This window comes from Nyctereutes procyonoides, unplaced genomic scaffold (genome assembly GCF_905146905.1).
Source record: "Nyctereutes procyonoides isolate TBG_1078 unplaced genomic scaffold, NYPRO_anot_genome, whole genome shotgun sequence".
Taxonomy (NCBI): Eukaryota; Metazoa; Chordata; class Mammalia; order Carnivora; family Canidae; genus Nyctereutes; species Nyctereutes procyonoides.
In genome coordinates this window covers 12,104,984-12,131,805 of record NW_026575136.1, presented here as the reverse complement: position 1 = coordinate 12,131,805, position 26,822 = coordinate 12,104,984, and the positions used below count along the sequence as shown (strand labels likewise).

The window sequence follows — 26,822 nt, the reverse complement described above, 5'->3', positions numbered from 1 at the left end:
GAGATGCTGGCCCAAGGGCACAGACTTCCAATTATAAGATTAATAACTTCTGGCACCGTAATGAAGAGCCTGGTGACCAGAGTTGATAATACTGAACTGCATATGTAAAATTTGCGAAGAGTAAATTTTGAGAGTTTTTTGCAAAATAAATAAATAATAATAATAACAACCATGTGAGGTCACAATGGAGATGTTAACGGACAGGATGGTGGTCATCACCGCACAATGGATACATTCGCCAAACATCACACCCACGTTGGGCACCTGAACACGAGTCTGTCAATTTCATACACAATTTGTCGATTTGACCTCAGTAGGGCTGGGGGTGTGGGGGGAGAACTGGGGCAACTGAAACCTCGGAAAACAAAATTTATTTCATGGCCTTTGACATCCAGGCTTCACCCCGGCCCTCTACAGAGCCTGTGGCGGATGCAGTCCCCGATGCCCCCACGCAGGCCAGCACAGGCAGCAAAGGCAGCAATGGGGACAGGCTGGGCCAGAGCGCTGAGAGGTGCACGCCAGGACCCTGCTGAGCCTCCCACCCACAAATGAAAATTAAGGCGCTTCTAATACGAAAAGGATCCAGTTGACACTTCCGGTCTGACTCATTCATATTTCAATATGCACTTATTTCTCCTTTCCCTTTCTTTTAGTTGCCTTTGGAAGACTATCTAAAGCCAACCCCCACACCCCCCCACCACCACCACCCAAAAAATCCACCTTAAGAAAAGAGATGTGTGTGCCCTAAGGAGATAAAGAAGTACTGTCGTTTGGAATTTCCACTGTTACGGAAGAATTATGACCCAGGAGCAGAGAATCGTTAAATCCGCTGGTTTCACTTGTACAACAGCACATAACATCGTACCCGCCACGGCACCGGCCGCTGAATCAGGAAGTTTAGAGGGAGAAGGCCCAGCAGAGCCCCTAGTAAATCTGTCTTTTTGTATTCTAATCATAAAAAGTATTCCCCTCACTTTCTCACACAGGGCCTAACGTCGCCTTCACTGTGTTTATCGAGACAGACAAAGTGTCTTCACCGAAGCTTGAGCATTTCTCTTCTTTGACAGCAAACGCTGATTAAATCTTCCCAGAGAAGGTGTAGGCAGACCAGAATCCACCTTCTCGCCAGGCACAGAGGGACAGACTTTACAATTCTGGTATGTCCTCTCCTTATTCTCAAGAAAAACACACAAAAGGGATAGAATTTGGGCCGCCTGGGTGGCTCAGCCGGTTAAGCATCCAACTCTTGATTTCAACTCAGGTCTTGATCTCAGGAGCGGGAGTTCAAGCCCTGCACTGGGCTCCATGCTGGTGGAGCGCTGCCTACTTTAAAGAAAAAAATAAATAAATAAAGTGATAGGATTTTGTGCAAAAAGTCTACTGAAGACATAGCTGTCTCCATTTTAACTTAGGGTTCAACTATTTCTTACCAGTTTTGTGAATTAACTGACCTAACTAAAAAAAACCCTAAAGTAACTACACTATTGACCATAAATTTAGGAAAACTGGAGTGAACGCAGACGGTATACAAACTAACAGGGCTAGTCTGAGCTGCCCTCACAGGCCTGCTTCAGGGGGGAGGATCCCCGGGGGGCCGTGGCTTTGCTTGCCGTGACATCAGTGGCTAGAGACATTTCCAAAGGGGCCTGTAAGTCTTGAAGTAACAACAGCCCTCTGTGAGCTGATGAACTCCCCCATATTGAGAATGCCCACTTTAAAGAAAATAACAAATCAGAATGACCTTTCCAGGGCTCCACAACACTGCAAGCAGAAACACATCCCAGTTGGAAATCTGGGGGAGAAAACGATGCGTGTGGCATACATGCTGCTCTGGGCAATAGAGCCCGGTTGGTGTGGTTTTGTTTTTTGTGTGTGTGTGTTTTTTTTTTTTTAAATCACTACTGTCAGAAATGTAAAATCTCCTTAAAATACGGGATGCAGCTCTCTGTGCTTCATGAGCAATGCAACGTGGAAGCTCCCGGTCTTACGCTGCAACACGGTTACCAGCACTGTGGGCTCGCCAACAGGCCCTGAGGTGGCTGGACTTGTAAAATACCTCCCGGTGCCTTCGAGGGTCATCTGCGTAACTGCAGAGCTTTCCAGTCCCCATTGAAGACCCATAATTGTGCCAGGATAAGGTGATAGGCTCTCCAAACCCTGGTCTGGTGACTGGATGCACAAACCTCCCTTCCATATTCCTGAACAATGGCACTTCAGGGGCACCCGGGGGGCTCAGGGTGTGACCCCGGGGTCCTGGGATCGAGTCCCACATCGGGCTCCCCGCAGGGAGCCTGCTTCTCCCTCTGCCCCCCTCTCTCTCTGTCTCTCATGAATAAATAAATAAAATCTAAAAAACAAAACACAACAGCACTCGAGCATCGAGCATCGTTGTGGGAAGGGGAAGCGGGTCCCCTGCATGCACTTCTCTGTCTTACCTGCCGCCAGTCAGTGATTCTGGAATCGCTGAGCACAGCCAGATGCCCTTTCCTGGCCTCCCAACTTGGGTATTTACAAATCGGCTAATTGGGAAACCCCAATCTCCCGACCAGTGTATGGCCAGACAAGAACGAAAACGGATAGATGTACGCTTTTATTCTAGAGCTGGATAGGAAGAGTAATTTCCGTCCCACTGAGCTCCAAAGGGCTCCTTTCATCACATCCGGGAAGGTGTGAAGTGCGCCTGGTGCAGACGAGCCTGGCCTCTGACAGGTTTATTGACCAGACCTTTCGGCCAGAGGAAGTGCGGGGAGGTACCTTTGTTGAGAAAGAAGAATGTGCACCACCGACGGGTTTCCAGGACCTCATAAAAGAGTCATTTGACTTAGAAGAGCTTGTCTGCACCGTAGTAGTATCAGGAGGAAAGCATTAAAGGCATCTCTCAAGCTTAAAGGAAAACAACATTTCAGAAGCAAGGGGAGTTGGCCTCCCCTGTGAAGTGAGGGGAGATGCAGGGTCTGTAACTTTGACAGACTCCGCTCCATGGAGAGGGGTTGGCACCTGCACAGCTTCCGCACTTCCGCGGAATTGCCTTGTCGTGGGCTGAAGAACGGGGAAATGTTTAGGGAGCAATGTTCGGTCTCATCTGAGCAGGGCAGGAGAGGGTAAAATGATAGGAAATGGAGTTAATTTTGCGCGGACCTCTGGCTGACAGCGCTGGCAAGCTGCTGTCTTTATGCTGCTCTACAATTTCAATAAAGCTCTGACATTACCACGTGGCAATAAAGGGAGGAGCGTGAGCTCCTGTCTACGTGCTGCATCCTACGTTAAGAGGCTGTGCCAGAAGCCTCATCACTTCCATTTAAATCCCTAGCCCCCCAGAAGAACACCAGTCATTCTCAAGGTGTAGTTGGTTCTGGATTTAACTGGACTCTGGAAACCCTTGTTCAGATCTGGAGCTTAGGCTTCTTTATTTTATTTTATATTTTTTAAGATTTTATTTGAGAGAGAGAAAGAGCACATGCGTGCACGTGCACACAAGCAGGGGGAGCTGCAGAGGGAGAGGCAGTCTCCCCGCTGACCCTGGGATCGTGACCTGGGCTGAAGGCAGACGCCCAACCAACTGAGCCCCCCAACACCACCGCCTGAGCTTAGGTTCTGGTCACCATTGGTAGAAACTGGTTAACTTGAGCAAGTTGCTGGACTTCTTAGAGTCTCAGTTTCCTCATGTGTACATCACGACAGCATCATCTAAATTTCACAGCTACAGTGAGAAGGAAACGCTGAGAATCAAGGGAATGTTCCACAATGCCTGGCCTGTAGTAGGTGCTCGGTAAATGTCAGCTCCCTTACAGTTTTTTTCACTTTTGACTGTGGCAAAGAAGCTCTTGGAGGAAGGAGAGCGCGCCAGGCAGGGTCAGGAGTTGACACCGTGGGAGTTTTCTCCCAGCCGCAGTGGCACACTGAGCTGAACCTCTCTATGCGTGTCCTCTAAACAGGCTCCGTGTTCCACCTGCTGGAGGCTCTCATTGCAGGGAAGGCACAACGAAGGGCCCGATGAGTGAGAGTCGGCGGGAGCATTGGTCACCTATCCCAGCCCCTCACGGGTCCCGCGGCAAGGCTTCCTGCTACTGACGACTCCCAAAACATCCACCCTCTAAGCCAAGAAGCAGGGCATGAGCTGATCCATTGCCCTTGGTCATTCACATCCATTTACCATATAAAAAGCAACATGACAAAAAAGAGAGAGAGAGAGAGAGAGAGAGAGAGAGAGAGAGAGATGGGAAGAGGAGTAAGAGGAAGGAGGAAATGGCCAGATGGAAGAACAGTTAAGGTACCCAATTACAACAAACATCTCTTTCCTGCCAGGACACCAAACACAGGAGCCCAGCCAGCTCTGCAAGTTGCTACATTAGCCAGTTGGCTGCATGTTTGATGGAAACCGAGGTCCAACAACAGACAAACAAAATCTCTCTCCCACCAAATGGGGAGTGGCCAGAAATGCATGTGAAGAAAATCGCTGTCGTGGGGCCCCAGGTTTATTCTCTCCACGTGGCCTGGAATGCATTTACGCAGCTCACGTGCTTGGGGGCTGGGTCTCTCACTACCAATGCTGCCAATTTCACCTGCGATCTAAAAATCAGGCCGTGGGATCCCTGGGTAGCTCAGCGGTTTGGCGCCTGCCTTTGGCCCAGGGCGCGATCCTGGAGTCCCCATGTCGGGCTCCCGGTGCATGGAGCCTGCTTCTCCCTCCTCCTGTGTCTCTGCCTCTTTCGCTCTATCACAAATAAAAATAAATAAATAAATCTTTAAAAAAATAAATATATAAAAATAAAAATCAGGCCGTGCTTTTGCTTCCTCGTCTCTCCACATGTAATCACTGAGACACCATTTCTCACGCTTCCAGAAAAATGCAAACACGGCTCAACGGATCCACTTCCAATCTTCCCATACAATTCAACTGAGGATGGAAGCAGCAAAGACACCTCAAAGCAGAGATGGCTGGATGTCGTAAGGTGTGGGAGTAATGGCTGTGTGTACAGAGGAAAGTCTCTTTGTAGTAGAGGTACTGTTGGCTTAAAGCACAGGCGCTACCCTAGTTGTAAAGTCTGTCACATATGCATCCTATATGACTGCATGTGACCTCATTTAGGGTCATAGTATTCCTGCCCTCTGTAGAAGCCATGGGTTGGCTGTCATGTTACGATGTAGGTAACTATCAGACAGGTCCTGCCAATTGTCTCTGGTCATCTAATGAGCCCGAATGTCCCTTCAAAGCCAAAAATCGACATAGTTTGGAAGCCTGTAAGTCAAACAGTTAAGGTAAGGGCAAAAAAAAAAATCAGTAGTTAATATGACCCAGTGCGAGCCACAGGTCTGGGAGTCAGGAGGTTATGGCAGGCAGAGGGACCTAGGCGCAGCAGGGGCTGGAATTGAAGCATTGGTCACTTACCAATGGAGGCTTTATTCCTTTCTTTGAACGCTTTTCCATTCTTTGTAAAACTAATCATCAACTCCTTGAAGGATCCTCGAGGTAAAGACCTGAAGTCCCCTTCAATTCGCTGGTCCTTACTGGGGTTAATGGAGGAGGGATGAGAGGGGCAGGAGACGCATCCTGGACCAGTCGGTTGCACCGCTGAACTCAAGACCCTCACGTGCTGGGACCCCTGGGGGGCTCAGCAGTTGAGCATCTGCCTTTGGCTCATTGGGTCCTGAGATCGAGTCCCGCATCGGGCTCCCCGCAGGGAGCCTGCTTCTCCCTCTGCCTGTGTCTCTGCCTCTCTCTCTGGGTCTCTCAGGAATAAATAAAAATCTTAAAAAAAAAAAAAAAAAAGACCCTTGTGTGCTGCATTAACTCAGACTAGAAACTGCTTCCCGGAGAAGAGCTCTGCCCTTTATGAATCCACACGTGGTCTGGGAGCTTTTGCAGCTCACGATGACTGGTCAGAGGGAGTACCTTGCTGCTGACACCTTAGTATCAGGAGTCATATGGAAAATGAGGCAGAAATGAGCAAAAGGGGAAAGAGTAAAGAAACTGAGCCCACCAGCTATACAGCAGGGAGCTGGGGTGCAGACCTGCAATTCAGAGTGGAGAGGGGCGATCCCAGGGCTGTGGGCTCTCACACAGATCATTGGGTTTTACTGTAGATCTGGGAAAGAAACCAACAGAGCAAATTTCAGTGGTAGGGAATTTTCTTCTTAAACCAGCAGAGCCACTACTTCACCACCAATGGCTCTAATGTTCACATACTATTCAATAGTGGAGAACAGCTCCGAAAAAAAATTTTTTTGTTTTCAAAGCCTTTACCTGCAATTCCTCTGTTACTGCAAACATGTGGCCTTTCTTGAGGCTCATTTCCCATCCCCTGGCCTCCACCCCCACCACCACGCACAACAACAGGCTTGAGGATACAGACTCTCCGGGAAGAAAAGAAAAAAAAAATCCAAGTTGGGGGACAAGGAGGGGCAGCGGGGGGGGGGGGGTGGCGGGGGGCGGGCGGGGAAGCCTTCACATAAGAAATGAGAAAAACAGGATTCCTATCCTTGAGTTATAAAAACTGAAAGGTACGGGGAATTTTATGGACCCAGAAAGTGATGAAATGAAGAGAAAGACATCAAGTCTACCCAAAAGGTGATAAAATATTTTATTTGTTTTTTGGTTGTGAAAAAGAAAATAAATCATTAGGATGACTGTCAGAATGCCTCCAGGAGAAGGGCATTGAATAGGACTTGCCTATAAATGGTGTAGAGACTAATAAAGGAGTTGGGTTTTGTTTCCTTAGCATTGGTCTGGCGGAGCTTTCTGTTGCAACCCAGGAATCCGGGGCAGACAGTCCAAGCCCGCTGGCCGCAGGGCACGCAGATGCATTATTGCCTCTCCGGGCTGGCCCTGTCCGAGATCCCCCAAGCAGCTGCTCCCCGCCTCTACCCGGATTCCCCCTGAACACGGGTGCTGTGGGACATGTTGTCAGATGTCAGGGCTTCAGGATCACGGTTTGCTTTATTTTCATGATTACTGACTACACTTCATATATACCTGCCGATAAAACAGGTTTGAGGCTGGCCAGAGGGGTTGGCCCTATTCCTCTTGGTCCTACAAATTCCAGACAAAGAAGGCAAGGTTCCTGTCCCAAACAGCTCAGTCTAAGGGGTCTTGGAGTCATTCTGATATTGCTTAATGAGGCATTTCCAGAGCCCAAAAGGCAGAGAACGGTGACAGAGTACCTGTTTTATAAAAGCGACTGTCGATTTTATTTAAACCCGGGCAGGACTAGTCAAGAATCTGTAAAAGAGGCAGGATTTTCAGCTACCTCACAAACTTGCATTCCGCATTTTGCCTTGAATATTTTCTCCCCCTTTTCTACGTGTCAAGCACTCCTATAAAGATGTGATGGCTCAACTAAGTCTTAAACGTTAAGACTCAGAACTAAGTTTCTCTAAATTTGTACTGAGTATCAAGAACCCAGAAATCAACTGAACCTTGGAATGAACTGGAACTAAACATACATGCCGGTCAATAGTCCTCTCCACAACGACCCATATATACAAATTCGATGTGGGACAATTAAGGCTCATGATTGTCATCCGAATCGTATACAACAGGACCCAAGAACAGGGCCGAGAACAGTAGGGCAGCGCGGTAGGGGACTGCTAGTATCCGTAAAATGGAAAGGACTCCAGTGGCCTTACATCTACGACGGCACACACCTTCTTAACCGTCAAGGAGCCCTCCCGACCATCACAAGGACAAGGCCCTAAAGTGGCTTTACTGAGATCACCACTGTCCCCTCCGTGATCACTCCGCAGCACCACTTAGAAGGAACAGGCAAAGGGTGCTCCCAAGTCACTACTCATTTGCTTGCCTATCTTTACGCTTTAGATCCACATGGGCAGGCTGGAGGTCTGCTAACTCACATTATCCTTCTACACTGGCCATTATTATGATGGCCACTTTTGACCACATCAGACCATTCAAGGTCTCAAACAGACACACGGCTGAAAAGCTGGACCGATGGAGGATTTTTCCAGAATGCGACATGACTCCATGTCCAAGGTACGTTTATATAAATGGCTACCTTGGCCCTAAACTCACTGCCTGAAGATTCTTACTCATTTGGAACCAACATGAGCCAGCCTGGATGACTCAGGGGAATGGTAATGATGGGATGAGTAATCGTTCTCTTGAAGTCACTAGTTAGGATAAAAGCAGTTGTTCAATACCTGACAGGACAGGTTTCTCAGGCTGGCCAAAAACCCAACAAATAAATCAATGTCACTTTCTTCCCTAACATCTTAAAACTCTCTATTTAAAGTGTGCATCTCAGCTTCACAGTTCAAGGAAAGCTATCCACAGCATTATCCATTCAGCCTCTCCCTTCCTGAGGAGACAGGGGAGACGTGGCGGAGAGGACATTGGCCAAGAAAAATCCTATAGGAACACCACCTGGCTCTCTGCTCTGGATCACTGCCTCGGTTGTTTTAGGAATATTTTATATAAAACTAACGCGACGCTTTATTCTAACAGAGGAAACACACACGCTGACACGCAAAAGCTTCGAATGTGGCAGTTGATTTTAAAGACTTGAAAATTGAAAATCTGTCCCTCTCAGAGTATAACCAACCCCAGGAGTAAGCCCATAAATGCATTAGGGATCCTCATTGCCTAATTAATCCGCATCTCTCCACTCTTTTCCAAGTTGCATTACCCTAATTTACTCTTTGGGGAGTGATATGTTAAAATACGGTTTACTTGTGACTCAGAGAGAAATAAGTCCTGGGGAGCAAATGCACGGAATAGTGAACATAGACGATAATATAGTATTATAATCAAACTTGCTGAAAGACTAAATCTTAATTTAATCCAACCACTGAAAGGAGACAGTAATTCTGCAACATCATAGAGATGCTAACTATGGCTACAACGGGCCATCATATCACAATATATAAATGCGTCAACATGTTGTATAGCTTCAATTTATACAATGTCATATGACAAACATATTTCAACTAAAGATTTAAAGATATGATTTACTTCCAAATGAAATGCTACTAAAGAGATAAATCTCCCTCTGTGTCTCTGCCTCTCTCTCTCTTTCATGAATAAATAAAATCTTTAAAAAACAAAAAATGGGGCTCCTGGGTGGCTCAGTGGTTGAGTGTCTGCCTTTGGCTCAGGGTGTGACCCCAAGGTCCCGGGATCGAGTCCTGCATCGGGCTCCTGCAGGGAGCCTGCTTCTCCCTCTGCCTGTGTCTCTGCCTCTCTCTCTTTCATGAATAAATAAAATCTTTAAAAAAAAAGATAAAAAATAAACTGATTTAACAGATGGCAAGTAACTATCTACATTATTCTCTCCTATTAGAGTTCCTTCGGATAGTAGCTGAATAGGCTTACACTAGGTGTGATTTTGGTGATAATCTGATCGGATATATTGCTGAGGCTACAAAGCAGAGTTCTGGAACAAGGCTTGACCACACACCCGATCAAGGTACATCTGAAGAGAACAGCGGAACACAAGCAAGGTACCTGTGATCACGTTCGCGCTGTAGGTCACATCACTGTCCACACACGTCGACTCATCCTCCATCTGGTGGCACCATGCCGGGGGCTCATCAGATCTGCCACACTGAAGGTGGTTACACCTTTTTTTGCCCTTTTATCCCCCAGCAGGGACCCACATTTGGAGAAAGCGAGTAAACCTGGCTAATAAGTAGACAGGACTTGATGTTCACAGGGTAAGTATGGAATGTGATCACGGTGAAAACAGGAGAATCGTGCATGGGCTTGCCATGTTTAGACATAGAGGAAGTTTTTGTGTCTATTCTAGAAAGACTTCTTAAAGGTGAAATTTCAAGAGCTGCTTAAGGTTAAATTCGAAAAGCTGTGCTTTAGTTGGTTGGACTGCTAATAGCAGCCTTCCACCAAAGAGCCACGGAGGATGATAAGGAAGTTGCCAAAGCGCCTGGTGCTATGTGGGTTAGAAGCTGAGAAATGCATGTGCAGACGGGTAAACATGCATCCTAACCATTTAAAATGCCTTCTTCAGCTCAGACTACCTTGCCAAGAGCCAGCCTAGAGCAAAGTCCTTCCTCTTCTGTCTTTTTTTTTTTTAAACTCCCTTTTAGTGTTTATTATTAAGCAATCATCTTCACTGGTAGAAAAAAAAAAGGAGGGGCTCACACAAACTTTCAGGCATTGTCTTCCTACAACATTGGTCGTAAAACCCATGAGAAAGGGGAACAATGACACCCAGCCATCCTAGGCTGAGTCAACATGCAGCATGTCTGAAATGTCCTCTGCAGGGGTAAGGTGACTCAACCTCCCCTTCAGGAAAAATGAGGACTTCTGAAAAAAAAAAAAAATGAGGACTTCTGCAGGCGCTCAAGGCCTCCGTGGTGAACCAGTTTTCAACGTGCACTCTCTCATCCCGTACACCACTGGCGCAGCTGCCTCTTGCCACCTCCTCCATCTCCCACACTCACCTCCTATGCCTGGGGCCCACCATGTCCCTCCAAATAGGCCATGTTAGCCAGAGTCAAAGGAAAACTAATGTCCATCGACCAAACCCACAGAAAAACAAAGGTGCAGGGCTTGGGAGTCCCGGTTGGCCAAACAGGTGGGAGCTAAAGGGGTACTGGACAGATCTATCCCAGGAAGCAATTAAGTTTATAGCCAGGAAAGAAAAGCCCCAAAGGCCTTGGAAACAAAAGCAGCTTCCTCCATGTGTCCGTTCTCTCATTCTGTCATAAAGGCAGGCTGGACTATTCAGTTGCAACCGCAGACAGTAAGGCACTGTTCAGAGAATGCCTGCTGCAGAGGCCTGCCGGTCCGGTTTTCATTTCTGTGCTAGGGGTAAATGGTCCCAGCCCCGTTCAAATCAGAGAAAAAGCAAGCAAGTATCCAAAAAGGAAGAAGTACTCAATGCAGGACATGATTATAAACTCTTTGGGATCAGCTGAAGGAAAAGATTATAAAGGTAACAGTTTCCATTGATATGGGGAAAGCATCGCTAGGATTTCTTGACAATCTTGATGTGGCTTTTAGGGAAGTTCCTGGTATGGGAAGGTATGATGGAAGGGGAGGGCCGCCAGCAGCCTCCTCCCCGCCCCCATGTTCTGCTTTGCCTAGGGGTGGGTGGGGGTGCCTGTGCCTGCTTGGAATGCCTATCCTCCAGCTCACATTCTTGCCGGAGACCGTATTAGGGTGAGCATTCAGTTTCTCACCCGTGTAGAAGTTGTGGCAAACACCACTGAGTCAAGGGAATAGTCAGCAATGCTAACCCGAGTCAGAAGAGGAGGACGAGTACATCAGAAGGAGGTGGCTACTTGCGGAGCCAAGAGGCAACAATGAGATTGGATGCAGAGAAGATGCTAGATGGAGAGAGGATGCTAGACAGAGAGAAGATGCTAGATGGAAAGAAGGTGCTAGACGGAGGGAAGGTGCTAGACGGAGAGAAGGTGCTAGATGGAGCAAAGATGCTAGACGGAGAGAGGATGCGAGATGGAGGGAAGGTGCTACACGGAAAGAAGATGCTAGATGGAGGGAAGATGCTAGACAGAGAGAAGGTGCTAGACAGAGAGAAGGTGCTAGACGGAGAGAGGATGCAAGACAGAAAGAAGGTACTAGACAGAGAGATGATGCTAGACGGAGAGAGGATGTGAGACGGAGGGAAGGTGGTAGACGGAGAGAAGATTCTAGATGGAGGGAAGATTCTAGACAGAGGGAAGATGCTAGACGGAGGGAAGATTCTAGATGGAGAGAAGATGCTAGACAGAAGATTCTAGATAGAGGGAAGATTCTAGACAGAGGGAAGATGCTAGACGGAGAGAAGATGCTAGATGGAGAGAAGATCTAGACAGAGGGAAGGTGCTAGATGGAGAGAAAATGCTAGATGGCTAGAATACCTGCCCCCAAGTCTTGGCCTGGGAGTCTTTCCCCAGTTCTAGTGGTAACTGGAAAGTCCTGGTCATACTAAGGAAGGGGCCATGGGCCACTTTATCTGTGGTGACAAGGGTAACCTTATAAATATTAGTGAAATGTGTCACTTTCCTTATGCCACCTGGGACCACCTGGAGATTGGACTGAATGTAGTTCCACAAACACTGGATAAAAGCATCTGTGAGCCTATCCTTTCCCTGGGGTCATCTTTAAATAATAAGCTAAAGAGATACATTCTTTCCTTCTGAGGTTAGGCCCTCTAATTACTGAAAGCCAAGAACGAGAGACTATCTGAGGGGCTAGGGAAGACACTATTAAATATTCCCATTCTTCAAATGTCTCCCGAGAAGGTGACACCACGACCATAACCATTAGCAGAGGCCCACACGCACACATACATGCTCAGAGTTACTCTCTGCTCCATGGGATCGCGAGCGTCCTTACTCCCTCCAATTAGGGTCTCTTACAACGTAACTGGACCCATTTTTGGCCACGTGGGTATACCCAGGAAGGCTGGGTCCCTCTCCAAATAGCTAACTCCCCTGCCTCTAGAAAAACTACATGCTCCAAGAGAGAACTCTGCTAAGAGTCAGGAAGATTTCATTTCCATGAACCTGGGAAGCACTTGGGGTTAATGCAGACTCTGGAGCCAGCCTGCCCAGGTGGAACCCCAGTTCTGCCCCTTGGTAGCTTTATGGCATTGGGGAGGGGGATTACTCAACCTCTCTGTGCCTTGGTTTTCTGACCCATAAATGGGGATAAAAACAGTACATATTCTATAAGACCGTATGATGACCAAATGTGTTATGACATATAAAGGACTTACAACGGCGTTTGGCATTAGTAGGAATGATGTTAACATTTGCCGCTATCATTGCTGTCATTATTATTATATCACTGAGCACGTTACTCTCATATGGGCTGACGACACCATCCCTACTCCAAGAGGGTGTAAGACAAAAATAACTGTCAGATAAACTAATTTCCGATTGCTTTCATATCCAAGTTAAGACCCTAGGATAAATTTCACATGGCCATGAATTCTTGATTTTCTCTACTATTCTATTTTTCAACTCCCTTGTAGGCACCAGCTGACTATGGCTGCATGAGGGATCCCAGCAGGCAAGACTAGCAGAACCCAGCCCAAATTGCTGACCTACAGAATCACGAGCAAATAAAATGGTTATTGTTTTAAGCCACTGAGCTTCTGGTGGTTTCTTATTATGCAATAGATAACTGATACAGAGCCCTGAACACATGAGGCTTTATTATCAACAGCATTTCCAACACAAACATTCACAAGAAACCAGGCCACTTATCTGTCTGTCAACAGGCTTACCAACTACCACATGGTGCTGCCAAGCTCTCAATCCCACCCACCTATGGCCACCAAGGCCACCACAGTCAGCATAATACCTTGGGAAAAGCGAAGGCTGATTAATGATCAAATCTTGGGAGACAGAGGCAAGCTTTCTGTGCCAAGTAAGTACCAAACTATGTCTCTGTGGAGAGGGATGGAATGGAAACACAGGATTTGGTTATTTTTTGTCCATAATACAATCCAGGGTGCAAAATGGAAGATCCGGCTTCCTTGTAAGTAGCTTTATACCATGCATCTTCAGTATTGCACAGTGAATTAGGTAGACATCTTCAAGGTAGAAGCAAACCAACTCAAGGACCACATGACCAAGTGGGAATCCTGGAGAGCCGGTCAGACCCAACCATGTAATCCTCGTGGTCCAAGAAAGAAGGGAGCCCAGAACACCTTCATTTTTTCTGCTGGTCACACAAGAGAATGATGACATCCCAAGCTTTGATTTTGCTGTGACCTAAGCAAAAAAACTCTCTCGACCCACAACACAAAGGGAAAAAGTACCAAGTTCCATAGATCAGTGTTCTATCATGTGTAACATGTGGGAAGAACTGATAAGTGACTCTGTAGGAAAATCACTCTGAACACATTAGGAGAAATTTCAGAAGCTTAAGTTCCTGTCTATTAAAAGCAAAGCCACATTTTGATGGCTAAGTAATATTCCATTATATTTGTACACCCACACACCTTCTATATCCATTCATCTGCTGATGGACATCTGGGCTCTTTCCATAGTTTGGCTATTGTGGATATTGCTGCTATGACCATTGGGGTGCAGATGCTCCTTTGGGTCACCACCTTTGTATCTTTGGGGTAAACACCTAGTTGTGCAATTGCTGGAACTGGAGGGTATTATGCTGAGAGAAATGAGTCAATGAGAGAAAGACAATTATCATGTGGTTTCACTCATGTGGAATATAAGGAACAGTGCAGAGGATCATTGGGGAAGGGAGGGAAACCTGAATGGGAGGAAATCAGAGAGGGAGACAAACCATGAGAGATTCTTAACTCTAGGGAACTGAGGCCTGCTGGAGGGAAAGGAGGTGGAGGATGGGGTAACTGGGTGACAGGCATTAAGGAGGGCACGTGATGTGATGAGCACTGGGTGTTATATATAGCTGATGAATTACTGACCACAACATCTGAAACTAATGATGTTCTATATGTTGGCTAGTTGAATTTAAATTTAAAAACAAAAGCAAAGCCACCACATCTAAATGAAAACAATCTTATTAATCTGATAAATTGGACGACCCATAGTGCTAGGGGTGAAGACCAGTAGCATTCATCTGTATTTGTTTATTCCCTCCGTATTTGTTGAGCACATACTCTGTAGCATGTAGTTTTGTGGGGGTCTAGGTATGAGAGAGTTGGGGCAGGGGGAAAGCACAGAAATGAAGACAGCAAAAATGATATGAAAGTAGTTAAGGACATCTCACGTTCCAAGGGCTTATAGGCCTGGTCATCTTGAAAAACAAAATTCCCTGCATGAAGCAATTCAGAGTAACCCAGCTGAGGCCAACCCAAATTGCTGCCTCAATTGAAACTCATCAGGTTATAAGTCAAAAAAGTTCAGAAAACTCCTGATTTCATGGAACCATAGATCTCACTAGATGTAACTGGTCCACAGATAAAGATGCTAAAATGAGGTAATTTACCCAAGGACTCACAACTGGTTTTGGTGCAGAGCCAGATCTGGGTCATCTGGGCTCCAGGCCAGCTGGACCTAGAGAGACCACCAACCTAGAGAGACCCCTCTCAAGATACAAGGTGTTTACAGTGTGAGGAGGCATAGCCACTCCACTGTTCCAACCACCTGGCAGTAGACCAATACCAGCTCCCCAAAGCAGTGGGCACAAACCCTGCACTTGGGGTGCCTGGGAGGCTCAGTCGGTTGGGCCTCCGACTCTTGATTTCAGCTCAGGTCATGATCTCAGGGTCATGGGATCGAGCCCTACATCAGGCTCCATGCTCAGGGGGAAGTCTGCTGGAGATTCTCACTCTCACTCTGTCTCCTCGACCCTCATACATGTTCTCTCTCACTCACTCTGAAATAAATAAACCTAGAAAGAAAAAAAAGAAGAAAGAAAGAAAGAAAGAAAGAAAGAAAGAAAGAAAGAAAGAAAGAAAGAAAGAAAGAAAGAAAGAAAGAAAGAAAGAAAAATTAATTGCACTTGTCACATGGGAGCAACTCAAGGATACAACTTCTTGTGGAATAAACTTAAGAGCCCTCTAATGAGTGCTCAAGCGGTCATTAACATAGGCTTATAAGACAGAGGCACAAGAAAATACTTGTTAGATTTAAATTTCATAACTTAAATATGTAGAAATTATGTGAACAAACTACACAAAGTTTAAAAATAGTAGCAAAACACATCAACATGGTCATGACTATAAAGATGGCTTTAAAAAAAAAAAAACACTGGGTGAGTTTTATTCTTCATTCCTTCTGCTGTTCCCTACAGGCCAAATATTCTTTAACATTCTTGAACTCTTTATATATTGTTTACTGTTCTGGCTACCTCGATGCAGAAGAGACACAATGTCAATGGTGGCCAGAGGGCAAAGGGCATGTGAGCAGGGGCAAGGGGGACAGTGAAGTGGGGGTTCAGCCCTGAATAGCTGCATGTGGGTCAAAGCCTCAACGTGCTTGGCTCCTCCTCTGTGCTGCTCAGTCATATTCCTGATCTGCTACTTTGGGCTTGGCTATCCAACTTTGGGCAACTTACCGATTTTCTTTGAACTTCAGTCTCCTTGGAGTGCCTAGGCGGCTTAGTCAGTTAAGCGTCAGACTCGTGATTTTGGTTCAGGTCCTGAGCTCAGGGTCATGAGATCGGGCTCCACGCTCACTGGGGAGCCTGCTTGAGATTCTTTTCCTCTGCCCCCCTTTTGCACAAGTGCGCGCAAATATGTATACTCTCCTTCTCAAACAAGTAAGGCAATCCTTCAGCTTCAGTTTCCTCAACCCTAAAAGGCAGATATTAATAGGACCTTTTTCACAGGAAGGCCACGCAGGTTGGAAATAATGCAAACAGAACGTTTAGTCTAGCACCTGGCAGAAAGCAGGAGCCAGCAAATGACAGCTGTCATGATGACAGTGATAGAGATGGCTAATATCACAGTTATTATTTTTTATTGCCATTGTTATCATTATTATTATGATTATCAGCATTATGATGTTCCTAACACTGTGTTTAACACCGTAACTAAAAAGGCATGAAGTTTCCTTGCTTTGGAAGACGGCCCAGTGCTCTCCATGCGTCTCATTACTGGACCATCCCTTCTCTAATCTCCACACTCTCCGGATTTATTAATATCTAGTAGACTTTTCAGATGAAGTAACAGCTTGCACACCACCCAATATGCCCGGAGGAAAATAGTGATAACATACAGATTCCTACTTGTTTTCTTGGGCCTAATTAAGAGAATACAATGTCATCCTTTTAAAAAAGGGCAAGCAATAAACCACCTGAGTAGATACTCTACAGAATTCTGTTTTGTGCTTGAAACTTGTAATTATCTCCTACAAACATGGGTGCTAATAATTCTATCCGCTCTTTAGACAAGAAACAAGAAGATTTTTGGCTCCAAATCAGCTCACGATCTCAGACAACTTCCTGTGGAGGCCGCCTCCCTCAGCCCTGAGATGCAAGGTGGGAGGTCTGTTTGCGGGGTGGGGGGGGCTCCGAGCTGGTTGCTGATAGCCCCCACCAGGAGGAAGGCTCCTCAGCAGACCAGTCTCAGGTCCCTGGAGCCTCAAGAAGACATTCCCTGGCCTTGACAGCCTGACCAGAGAAAATCAGATCGCAGATTCAGTTTTTTCACTGGGAAAATAGAGACGGGTCCAACAACCGAACCTGGTCAACTTGTGTATTAAACGTCACACCTAAAACCGAAAAGGCAAGTGAATGAAGTAAAAAAGCGGTCATGGGTAAAACATACAACTTTAAACATGCCCAAATAGATGCTGCTGCCTCTTTTCTGTTGGGGTAACACTTTCATCTTATTTTGGATCAGGAAAAATGTTCTAATCCTTAACATTTAAATGTCCTATAATTACAAATGCTCGATAATTAGTGAATGCACTTCCTAAGTAAGAGTTAGCAATGGTTTTCATTTGATCTAGACACTTCTGAGCATCATTTCCTATCCCCCACTAATTCCTGCCCCCATTGCTGGGATAGTAACTCTGGAACATTCTCTTGTAACTGACCAAAGTCATGCATTATGTGGGAAACAGAGGAGTCTTTCATCTACTAGCCATTCCCTGGACATGGGCACCCCCTCTGTGGGTTCACCAGAAATATGACTTGAGCCAAAATCTGCCTACCAAATCCCGGGACTACAGGGAGCAGCACAGAGTTCAGGATGGGCTAGGACACCTGGCAAATGACTCAGGAAACTGGCAAAAGACAGAGTCCCAAGATGTTCCAGAGTCCGCCTGGATCTCCCATCGCCTGACCTGCAGCTCCCAAACGAAAAGCCAAAGATTGTCCGTAATCGCTTCCGTTCTTACCTCATGAGAGAGAGCGCGGCCGTCAGGCTCCTCTCTCCAACTGACCGTGAAGAGGTCTGCGCCCAAGCAAAGTAGCCAGCCTACCAAAGATAAAAAGATAAAGTAAGAACGGCTGCAGGGGATGAGTTACATTCTTCAACAACTGGAATGTTCTCTAGCAAACAGCAGGCCTCTGGATGTTTGGAGACCTTTCAGCCTACAACAGCAGCAATATAAAATCCCTGGAATCAAGTCGGGTGGGGCTGTTAAAGCTGCAGAGAGTGAGCTACCAGTTTATGAACACACACCTGGGGCCCATCTAATTGGGAATGGTAATCACTGGTGAAATCAGGGACCTCATCACACCCCCTGCAAGGTGCTGGCGGACCTCCGTATAACACTTACCTGTACCAGGGTGTGTTGGCAGGCCAGAGCATTCACACACTGAACGCATCCGCACACAATGAAGACTCTATGCCGTGGAAATAAGCCCGCTCTGGAAGACAGCCCTACCAGCTGATGAAAGGATGACAACATGGAATTTGAACCGAGATGAGGCGGCGGGAGGGAAATGTAATCATCTTCTACACGCATTCAAAGCAGCAAATGTAGAAGACCACAATTATGGCCCATTTTAAGGAAATTCTATTGTGTATTTATAGCCCTAATCTGTGATGGTTAACACTGGGCTTAATCAACTGACTGGGCTATGGCCCCCAGTTCTTTGGTCAAACACAAGTCTAGATGATGTGGTAGAGGCATTTTTAGATGTGATTAACATTTAAATCAGGAGACTTTGAGTGGAGCAGATTACCCCTCGTAGCATGCATGCATGGGCCTCATCCGATCAGTTGAGGCCTCAAGAGAAAAGGTGAGGTTCCCTTAGGAAGAGGGATTTCTGCCTCAGTGCAGCCTTTGGACTCACGGCTGTGACATCACCTCTTCCTGGATCTCCAGCCTGCTGGCCGGCCCTGTAAATCCTAGACTTGCCTGCTTCCATACCACGGGTGGCAATTCTTTATTTTTATTTATTTATTTTTTTTGGGGGGGTGGCAATTCTTTAAAATCAATTTTTATCTATTGATCAAAATCACTAGACACACACACACACACTCCCTATTGGCCAGGATTCTCTGGAGAACCTTAATTCACCACCTAATGCCAAGAAAGAATGCATCAACTTACAAGGTGAGTATACAATGTGAAGAAGACAACACAGAAGAGAGGCTAGAGCATGAGGAAAAGTTAATCCACAGAACTGTATTTTGTAAGGTATTAAGCTATAGCCCGACATGACTCATAAATTAGGTTCTGAGCATCTTAGTGGCCAAAGCAATGAAGAGACACAATCACACTGACTCTAAGATAAAGTACAATGTACATGCTTCATGAGTGTTAGCCTTTTTCTTGTTATTAAGAAATTTCTCCCAAGGTATTAACCTTTCCTTCCTGGGGTAAATTCCCAAAGTGTTTCTTATCATTCACACTGAAGGGAGGGAGGGAAAGTAATTAATTAGAAGTACCTCTAAGTATATATAGTAGGGAGTCTCCTTTTTTTTTTTTTTTTTTTTTTTAGTAGGGAGTCTCCTATCATGATTCTTACCGCATCCCTCAAGGAGACATATGATACGAAAGCACAATTCAATAGAGTGATTTACCAAGGCCCAAAAGAAGCCCAATATATATTATTTCTCCCAATGAAAAGCTAGGTGGGAAGTGGGCTACACTGTCTAAGGCTGTAGTCCCTGGCAATGCCTGGAGTAAAGGTTTTTTATACTGCTGATTGGGGGCCGATCCACAGAAAAACTGCCCTCAAACAGGCTTATAAGTTCACGTAATACATTAAAAAAAAAAAGTTCACGTAATACATGTGTAAGAATGGTAAGGTTTAATTTTCATATATTTGCATATGAAGAAGTCCTACATGCCCTTCCTGCATTGGAATCTATTTATTTATTTTTTAAGATTTTATTTATTTATTCATGAGAGACAGGGAGAGAGAGAAAGAGAGAGAGAGAGGCAGAGACCCAGGCAGAGGGAGAAGTAGGCCCCATTGCAGGGAGCCTGATGCGGGATTCGATCCCTGGTCTCCAGGATCAAGCCCTGGGCTGAAGGCCAGCGCTAAACCGCTGAGCCACCCAGGGATCCCTGTAATCAATTTAAAAAACAATTTTTATTATGGTGAAATAGACATAAAATTTACTATTTTTACTATTTTTGAAGTGTGCAGCTCAGTGACATTAAGTATATTCACAATGTCATGCAACCATCACCACCACCACCCATTTCCAGAACTTTCTCATTATCTCTAACACAATCTCAGTACCATTAAACGAGTCCCCACCGCGGCCAACGCCACAGCCTCTGATAACCACTATTCTACTTCCTGTCTCTATGAGTTTGCCTATTCGAGGTACCTCACAGAAGTGGAATTGTGTAATATTTGCTCATCTGGGCCTGCATCTAACTTATCATAACGTTTTCAAGGTCGTGCATGTTGTACCATGTCCCAGAACTCCACTTCTCTTTATGGCCGAATAATATTCCGGTGCTAGTCTATACCACACTGGGTTTGTCCTGGCACAACTTATTGTGTAATTAACTCAACAGCTACTGAATGTTTGCCATGTGTCGAGTCTGATTTTTTTAGACGTTGACTTTATTCTAAGGACAGTATGTAAGAGTCAGAAGCGCGACTCCACAAGCAGCCAATTAATTGTATAAATCCCCGTTTCAGAATCAGTAGCAGCAGCAAGCAAACAAAAGTCTGGCTTGTTCTTCCCTAAGGGTTAGGGAAATCTCCCCCCACGATCTTAATTAATGTTCTTCATGTTTCAAGCTGAAGTGGGGTTAGAACATCCCGGCTCTGGGGCCGGTGTGCTCCGTACGGCTCCATATCACGGTGCCTACAGCTTACCAAGTGTCATTCTTGACCTCCAACCCAGCGATAATGAGCTTCTATCTAAACAGCTGATGTCAAGAAGCCAGAGGAACTGCAGTACTGTGAGGCTGCTTTCTATCCCTACAGATAAGATACTGGGTCAGAATCAGCTGGAAAAGCACATCTTTCCCCTAACTAGCTTGCCGTCCATCAGCTTTTTATTTCTAGACACATACACAAGGGAATAAGTCTTCTGTGTGGGCACACGGGTCCTAAGAAGCACACAGCGCCTTCCCAGCAACACAGTTTAATAGTTGAAAGAGAAAGCGAGAACCTGCACTCCACTCTGGTGTTCACCTTAGAGTGTATAAAAGGGCAGATGGCACGAGGTGGGGATGCCACCACACACCTGAGTTCACAAAAGTGGCCCAGTGTGAGTCATCAAAAGATGTCCGCAGGAAGTTGATGAAAAACCACCACTTCTGCACACTGACAAGGGAATTGCAAGCAAAAAATCAAGAGCCATAGAGGATTTGGGCCACTTTATTCAGCATAAACTTCTCAGCTGGGAGGATTTGCTGTCATCCCGGGTTGTTAACAATTGGCTGAGCTGAACTTCATTACCACTTTTGCGTCCAGTTAACTGGGAATATGTCATTCAACCAACAGAAATGGTTTTAGAAAAATATAGAGAATTTACCCTGGAGTTCCTCCTGTATGCTTTTTAATACTGACTTCAAAAGCAAGAGTTTTTTTTGTAGATAAAAACAAAATGAACACGGTTAAGATTGTTCCTATTAGTATATAGGTAAACAGTCCATTGCCTCTGAGACAGGAGACATTTCCATGGGTTGTAGGAGCTGGCCCCAAACAGGCTGGAAGTAGGATGAACACAAAGGATCTCAAATTAGCCTAATAAGGAAGCCTCAGAATGAGGAGACGCTCAGTTCTCTTTCCTAAGCCATGACTCTCCCCCTCTTCTCAGGGCATGGGAATAGGCATTTTGGGGGTGGATGAGGGGCATAGCTGGAATATGAAAGCTTCATCTGTGATAATCACTCTGATCCTCCAACTTGTGTTAAATTCATTCAAATCTTTCTCATGCGCGTGTGCACATACACATACACACACACATTCAGAAATGTCTTCCCATGGCATGGATCCATTTGTAAAGATAAGAACCCTGATAAAGTGGGGTGCCTGGGTGGTGCAGTCACTGCAGTTTTCTTGGTTTCAGCTCAGGTCATGATCTCAGGGTCCTGAGATCAAGCTCTGTGTCAGCCTTTGCGCTCAGCAGAGTCTGCTTGGGTTTCTTTCTCCCTCTCCTTATGCCCCTCCACACCCCTTCAAATCAATCTTCAATAAAATAAAGAACCCTGATAAAGCTATCAGTGTTCATCAGAAGTTATAAAATTAAGCTTGAACCTGGTAGAGAATGCCAATTCCTTTCTATTCTGGGCTGAATTGTATCCTCTTCCCTCCCCCACCCCAATTCATATGTTGAAGTTCTAACACCTCAAGAACCTCAGAATGTGACTATGTTTAGAGACGAGGCTTTTGAATGGGGTGATTAAATGAAAATGAGGTTTGTTTTGTTTTTGTTTTTAGGGTGGGCGCTAACCCGATATGAGTGCCATCCTTAGAAGAGGTAATTAGGACACAGACGTGTACAGTGGGAGGACCAGGTGAGGACACAGGGAGAAGACGGCCATCTGCAAGTCAAGGAGAGAGACCTCAGAAGAAACCAAACCTGTCCACACCTTGACCTCAGACTTCCAGGCTCCAGAACCATGAAATGAGAGATTTCTGCTGCTGGATACTTGTCATGGCACCCCTTCCCTTTTTCCTCCCTTGAATGCCTACACTTCAGGGAGGAGACTGTACAGGCAAGGACCCCCTGTCTCCTACCTCTCAAGGGGCTCCCTGTCATTCATTTCCTTATCCCCAACCAGGATAATCAATAAACCCAAAGAAAGTGACAAGTAGGAACACCTCCCAGACACCCTGAAGGCCCCTACTCTAAAAGAGGGCCCCAGGGCCTGTCCCAAGACTTTGGACCTCCAAGACTCAAAGAGCTTTCTCTGCCCCCTTCCCAAATGCTCTCTGCCAACCAGAAGTCACCCTACAAACAATCTTGGGGATACTGTTCCCAGACACGGAGTCTTCATTTCTCTTGCCTCAATACCCAAGGCTGGTTCAGATGCCTTAACCAACTTTAATCCCCTCTCTTCTTGAAAATAAAAGGACAGGTTGGAGGCCAAAGAGCCTTGCACATTACAGAAACAAGCCCAGAGCAAGAGATTATGAAGGATAAGAGGACTCCCAGTTGCTTCAAGACTTGATTCACATGTAATTACTTTCTCCTTCACTGGAGAAATCCATACAGGAGAGCTGCCTGATGTTTTTGTTAGTGCTGGGAGCCATGAATACTGTAGTTTAATTCCTACTCTCCGTAGATAATGTTTGGCCTATGGCATAGGTAGGCATTGGGTCTGGCTCCAGGTGCTATGGCTTGAAAGGGACTATACTGCACTGGGGTGGGGCAGTCATACCAGATGGACTAGGTTGATGGTGATAAGTCACCAGTGACAGAGGAACCAAAAGGGATCACCTCGCCTGTCCTCAGGTCCCAGCCTCATTAGCCTTCTCAAGCTCTTCAGTCTTGCTCTGGCCACCTCCCCATCCAACACAAGCTTGACATGACTTTGTCTGGAATGTCCAGAGACAAATGTGAGATCTCCTAGTAGAAGTAATGCACTGCACCAGCATTCCTGGGGTCAGCTGACAAGGCTCGTGGGTCCTCCCCAGACTACAGTGATGGGGTGGGGATCCCATCCAGGGTGCATTCCAGCAGCGGGGGCCACCAACACTCAGGCTAACACTCACATCTGCCAAATCCCAGCCCCATGGAAGAAAAAGGAGAGCAGACTGATGCAATTAGCCGGGCGAATGGGAACTTGTCAAACCATTTAGATAAGACAGTACTTGAATTTATTCAGTTCCCATTACTGGAGGGTGATTGTGCTTCCACCCCCTGCTGATTCTGTGGGCTGCACAGCACTTTGCTAGCAAGGAAATGAAAAAAGAAAGGATGATTTTTTTCAGCCTACAAACTCCAAAGCTCTGCATGTTAAATCAGCAGGCACCATGCCTTCAACCAAGGGGTAACTTGACCTTAAGGGAATCAAGGGACACATCCTGTTGAGTGACTTTGTCACAGAATCTCAAACTCAGTGATGAATTTTTTAAATTTAAGTATCCAATTAATAAAAAATAAATATTCCTCATCCAGTTCAATCTTCCTTATACCTCTTAACAATTGATTACACATTCACCTTGCTAATGGCTCTGTTTCAATTATTGAGCTGTGAGCACCTCAAGAGTCCATATGGAATCTTACTCATATTCTTTTCAGAGCCCAGCATAGCATTGGACACAAAATAGAAACTTGGTAAAGGCTCAATTACTGATTGCTTCTTGCTTTTGAAATAGTTTTCCCTGTAAGGTAGCAAATCCACTCTCTCCCTGCCTCATGTAATCAAAAACACACCTCGCTCCTCTCCCTGACCCTTACCCCCCTCACCAAACTCACAACAGCAACAGGATCTTCACAATGAATATCCACAGTGGATTCAGTGGATCATACAAAACAACAAAGTTACAGGGAGGGGTTCAAGGTTGGTCCATTCTTGTCCTGTTTTAAAATCTGAGCATCTCTGTATGTTTCCCAGGGCTGCCATAACACTACCACAAATTTAGTGACTAGCAACAGATGTTTATTCTCTGATAGTTCAGAAGGTCAGAAATCCAAAATCAAGGTGTCAGCAGGGTCGGTGTCTTCTGGAAGCTCAGAGAGAGCCTGTGTCCTCCTCCACATTCTAGTGGCTGCTGACACTCCTCAGTGTGGAGCTACATAACTGCTCGGTCTGCTCATGCCCTTTCCCCGGGTTTTTGGTCAAATCTCCCTCTCTCTTCGAAGGACACTTGGCTCTGGGGCCCACCCTGAAATCCAGCATGAGCTCATCCTAAGATCCTTCATTACATCTGCAAAGACCCTATTTCCAAGTAAGGGCACATTCACAGGCACTGGGGGTTAGGATTTAGATATATCTAGTTTGGGAGGGGGGATATTATTAAACTCACTAAATATCCAAAGTCAGAACACATCATCTGTACCAGGAAACCCCATCTTCTTCCCAGTGCTCTTCTTCATATTAACAGGCTCGTTTCCTACTCAGGACCCAGGATGAACTCTTTGAGTCATGTTCAAGGGCCTTCACCCACTTGCTCCTGGGTTCCCATCAGCTCTGTAACTTGCAGTGAAGAAGTCCAATTCAATCAGTTCTATCCTACAAAAGTGCTTAATGCCTGTCTCCTCTTTCCCATGCCTGCTGCCTGACTACCTTGGCCCCAGCTTGAATCCCCAGTCTCCTTCCCAGTCTGCCAGCTTCCTTCCCTGACCATGCCACACGCTGCTGCTTTAAATAGAGCCCTATCATGCCACAACCTTGTCCCCAGGCTTTCAAATGAAGCCCAATCTCCATAGAGCCTAGCATCCAGATCCACTAGAATGAGCCCCAAACCCTCACCCAGTCTTATTTTCCACTGCTCCCTTGCACTTGGTCCAAGGTCTGGTCAAATTGTTGAGGGTTCTTAAGTAGATTCTCAAAGGCCTCCAAGACTTTCAAGTCCCTCTGCCTAGAAGTATTCATTAATTCAACAAGCTACTATCTTGACCTATGTTCCCCTTGTCAATGTCTTACACAGAACAGCCCAACTCAAAAAACAACTCATCCATTAGTCTTTGACAAGTTTCATCAACCACACTGGATTCCTCTTTCTTTTAAAACTTAGAAGCCTGCCAGACAGATAAGGCATTCTCGTGCTCTCCACCCCTTAGTGACTTGAACACTTGTCACAAACCTCATGACCGAGTCTGAATGGAACTCTGTTCTACTCACGTACATCTTCCCCATAATCTAGCGCAGAGTCTTGCATATAACATGCACTCAGGAATATCTGATCAATAAAAGGTATATTGAGTAAATAAATAATACAGTCTCCACCTTCAAGCACTTATGTTTGGGGACAGGGGAGGATGTGATAAGCACAAAAGTGAGTAACAATGACTAATACAATACTGTAAGTATCATAGAAGTATAGGTGAAATTCTAGGGGAAATCCAGAAATGGAAGTTTTGAAAAGGGTGAGGATTTCCTAGAAGAAGCAGAACTTAGGAGAGATCTTGAAGGAAACACAATATTTTGATGAGCAAAAGCAGTAAGCCAGGGAAGAGAATTAAGTACAGAAGAAGCAAAATCTCAAAAAGAGCCAAGTGAAAGCAAATGGCATTTTCCAGCTTCCAAGAAGAAAGAGTGGAGCTTTCCGGCCTACTGACTGAGTGAATGGTGAGTAATGGAAAGTAAGCTAAAAAGCTAGGCCAGCATCTCGAATGCTATGCCGAGGAATTTGAAATGGACTCTGTAGGAGATGGAAATCATGGAAGGCTTTCAAATAGGCGTGATGTGGTCACGTCTGTACTTTCAGGTGGTACCCCAGAGCCGACACCTGGGTACGTATCAGGATCATCTGCAGAGTTTCAAAATTGCTTAATACAGAAGGACAAGTACAAACAACAATATAACCCTTCCCATTCATAATAAAATCACGTTGATGTTTTGCCACGGTAGCTTTAGGATTTTTAAGAGAAATAAACCATCCCTACCCTTGAGCTCCACCTTGTTCCCTTCCCCAGAAACAAACACTCCCTTCAGTGGATATCCTTCTAGTCCGTGTTTATACAAAGAAACATAGAGATATATGCATACATCTGTTTTAAAGAATCACATAGCATTGCTCTTTGTGCTAGAAGCATAAATAATACATTCAGCAAATATTGCTCTAAATTTGCTTTACTCACTGGACTCATCCTGAAAAATTCAGATTCTGGCGTCTCAACCCAGAGCCAATGAATCACAATCACTGAGTAGAGGTGTACAGAAATACGCCATTTTTAAAAACTCTTGGTTCATTTTGATGCCACTGGACCTGGACTGGGGCATTACAGGTGTAGAAGACCAAGTAGAGAGAAGATAAGGCAGAGGCAGGAAGAGCTGTAAGAATGATCCTTCAAGCAGGGGTGCTGCAGTCCTAAAGACGGGCAATGCAAATGGGAACAAAAGACAGGGGACAGATTCTGAGG

At 45.7% G+C, this 26,822-nt stretch overlaps 1 protein-coding gene across 8 annotated transcripts in view; it reads right to left on the bottom strand.

Annotated features, from left to right (window-relative positions):
* The window catches only part of LOC129495539 (ly6/PLAUR domain-containing protein 6B-like), a 167,212-nt gene that overhangs the window by 35,611 nt on the left and 104,779 nt on the right, over positions 1-26,822 (bottom strand). For 3 of the 8 annotated variants that reach the window (XM_055303130.1, XM_055303135.1, XM_055303134.1), the window contains exons 3-5: positions 17,761-17,840; positions 15,974-16,211; positions 13,932-15,307 (exon numbers count right to left, since the gene is read on the bottom strand). The gene's annotated coding sequence lies outside the window, so the exon portion shown is untranslated. Of the gene's footprint in view, positions 1-9,460; positions 9,710-13,931; positions 15,308-15,973; positions 16,212-17,760; positions 17,841-18,144; positions 18,238-26,822 lie in introns of those variants that run through there. The other 5 variants (XM_055303132.1, XM_055303131.1, XM_055303133.1 and 2 more) reach the window with 4 other exon arrangements.